Source organism: Megalobrama amblycephala, linkage group LG15 (genome assembly GCF_018812025.1).
Source record: "Megalobrama amblycephala isolate DHTTF-2021 linkage group LG15, ASM1881202v1, whole genome shotgun sequence".
NCBI lineage: Eukaryota > Metazoa > Chordata > Actinopteri > Cypriniformes > Xenocyprididae > Megalobrama > Megalobrama amblycephala.
In genome coordinates this window covers 1,275,748-1,279,477 of record NC_063058.1, presented here as the reverse complement: position 1 = coordinate 1,279,477, position 3,730 = coordinate 1,275,748, and positions in this window count along the sequence as shown.

The window sequence follows — 3,730 nt, the reverse complement described above, 5'->3', positions numbered from 1 at the left end:
ACAGTTCGAGGAGCGGCGACCCAGGGGACAAAAAGGTTCCTGCACTTTTTGTGTTCCTGTCTTAGCTAGCACCTCATGTGAAACACTGAGAAACAGACTCATTTTATGACAAAAACGAGGTAAATATAGCTAACATGCTAGTTCTTTGATTTGCCTTGAATGTGTGTTTGGTAAAGACTATTGAATGATATTTTATTAGTATACTAGCAAAGTAGCTAAGCTCTTTGTTTAAAACAAAACGTGTGTTTGGTAAAGACTATTGAATGATCTTGTATTGTAATGTTTGTTTGTAGTAATGACTCAAACACTTTTCTTCACACGTATGCTCAATTAGAAATGTTCTATGCAAAATCTTTTTCTAATTTACATATTTCACTGTACTTATGCATATGAGTAAGTATTAGCTTTTTTCAAAACCCTAACGTTGTGCAATTTCGAGTGGGAATGAGTCCTGCATCATGTCCAGCTCATCACCTGTTGGGACACCTACAGAAACGCTAACACCAACACATTCAATACCTTCTTCAACCCCGGAACCAAGCACATCCTGTCCGCCATCTCCTCTGCTCACCAGTCCAAAGGTGGTGCAGAAGAGAAAGAGGAAAGAGTCAGATTAAGCCCTTTGCAAACAGCTGGAGTTGCTGGAGGCCCGCCGGTTAGAAATATAGCAAAAGCTGTTACAATAAAGAGGGTGCCTTGATGTTAACATGTTTTCCATCTATGCTGCTGACACAGTTTGGAAACAAGTGCCAAAAATCAGCTGCGATAGCTTCCCATTGTGCTACATTACAGCAAGGGAGGAACTCTGGCTGTAGGGCTTTCCAAAGTGCTTTAGAGATCTCTGAAACAATCGAGGACACTGTGCACTGCACCAGTTTGTAACTAGCTGCTACAGTCTGTTGGTTAGCACCTGAAGCCAACATATGGAGGGTCACCGCCAGTCTTTGCCAAAGATCAATCGGCATACCATGGGTACACTGACGCAAAATAAAAGGCTGTAAATGACGAACCAAATCGTAGAATTGACTTGCCGACATGTGAAAATATCTGATGTGCATGAACAAGCATGACAAATTCTCCCTCCTGTTGTCTTGTTTGGTGCAATGGTTGTACATACCATCTTCTCCTGTTCCATTGTCATCTCCTTTTTTGTCATTTTAAATAAATGATCTGTTCTTCAATATTTAACAACTCAAACGACAGAAGAAGTTGGTTTCTATTTTCCGCCAACACTACTGCTGTGATAAACACTTCTTCTTCGGCTTTTGCCTTGATACTGTGGGTTACACCAGTGGTTCCCAAACCTGTCCTGGAGGACCCCCAGCCCTGCACATTTTGTATGTCTCCCTATTTCTGACATACCCATTTCAGGTCTTGCAGTTTCTACTAATGAGCTCATGAGTTGAATCAAGTGTGATAGATGAGGGAGACATACAAAATGTGCAGGGCTGGGGGTCCTCCAGGACAGGTTTGGGAACCACTGGGTTACACCATCAACATGCCTGTGGACACTGCATCCTAGCGGTCTGCATGTGTAATTGCACGTCGACAAGGACAACGACGCAGAAGTATAAATGAAAACCGACGCGTAGCCGACCACTGGGTTAGGGTTATGTGGATCTTTCAGATGAATTTAAGGAGTGCTGATCTGGTCTTGGTCTTAAGTCGGTCTCGCCCTGCCTTGGTCTTGTCTTGGTCATGACCCCTGCGTGACACTGCGTTTCATGATATTGCATTTAATCAACAGTTCGACGGCACAAGTGTGTAAATAAACAAGAAACAACAATGAAGTTTCTTTAAAAACCCTCTTTTGTGAGGAACTACTTCCTTCCGCAAGGGTTTAAGCCTCTGTTACTTATTCTAAAACGTCACTTTAGAACTAGTAACGTAGGAACGTTGAGTCGCTTCATTGAAACTCATTGTATTATTATGTAGAGTATTATGGTATTATGAGAGATAAAACGTCTAAACAAGTGTATTACCTGCATCTGATATAACATTCATTCTTCAGGTCGATGTCCATAATATTATATCCATTATAAAAAATCTGTTTGAATGTCCACTAAGGAAAGCAATATCTTTGTCCTTTTAAAAGTTAAGGGATTTCCCACAGTGCTAAAACAACTTCCTTGTTCGGACTCACTCATAAAGAGAGTCTTTGCCGGCATCTAATGTTGTAATAATGTAACTTTCACTGATACCATTGACAGACCTTTTCTCAATACCAAATACGGCATATTATTTATATAAAGTGATATTTATTGAACAACAATATTTAAATTAACAATAATGGGCATTATAAAAGACATAAACACAAGCAAACAATAAACAATTAAATAAACAAAAAACAATACTGTCAAACGTTTAAAATTAGTGCTCTAGTACAGGATTTAAGTTAAATATAGCCTAAATAAAAAGATATGAAACTTACTTTTCCCCCTTAACACAAATCGTTTTGCTCTGGAACTAAGATTAATAAGATCAAATATACCCCAATGATTATTATTATCTCATTATATCTAACCACTATCTACATAAGATCCTGCAGCAAATCCCTGAAGGACTGGCCAAGATGAAGCTGTTCTCTGTGGGTACAAGAGCACTGAAAGGCTGCTTACCCTCATGCCGTTCCACACCCGTAAGACCTTCATTCATCTTCGAAACACAAATTAAGATATTTTAGTTGAAATCCGATGACTCAGTGAGGCCTGCAAAAGCCAGCAATGACATTTCCTCTCTCAAGATCCATTAATGTACTAAAAACATATTTAAATCAGTTCATGTGAGTACAGTGGTTCAATATTAATATTACAAAGCAACGAGAATATTTTTGGTGCGCCAAAAAAACAAAATAACGACTTATTTAATGATGGCCGATTTCAAAACACTGCTTCAGGAAGCTTCGGAGCACAAATGAATCAGTGTATCGAATCATGATTCAGATCGCGTGTCAAACTGCCAACGGCTGTAATCACGTGACTTTGGTGCTCCGAACCGCTGATTCGATGCACTGATTCAAAAAAATTTAAAAAATATTCTTGTGGCTTTATAATATTAATATTGAACCACTGTACTCACATGAACTGATTTAAATATTTTAGTACATAAGTTAGTATAAATTTTTGTACATTAATGGATCTTGAGAGAGGAAATGTCATTGCTCCCTATGGAGGCCTCACGGAGCCATCGGATTTCAACTAAAATATCTTAATTTGTGTTCTGAAGATGAATGAAGGTCTTACGGGTGTGGAACAGCATGAGGGTAAGTAATAAATGACAGAATTTTCATTTTTGGGTGAACTAACCCTTTAAGTGTCTTTAACTTCTATGTACTAATATGCAAATTAATCATTTGTTACAATGCACTTGTATACATGCATGTTTTTACATTGTACTTATATTTAAAAATACCTGCTTGTAATTACAGCTGTAATTAATTTCTGTAATTACATCTATAATTACACAGTTGACACCTTAACCCACCCTTAAACCTTGCCATACCAGCAAACCTGTCCTAACCTCACCCATATCCACCTTAACAACAGCACAAGACAGACAACACAATAAGTGCATTGCACTTCATTATTTTTTGATGTAAGTACAAAGTAGTTAAAGACACCTAATAAAGTGTGTGACTTTCTATAACAATTTGTCCATGGTCAGAAAAGTAACTGTTATTTAAAGAGAAAAGTAAGGAAAATCCTACAGATTTATGAACTAGAATGTGTAC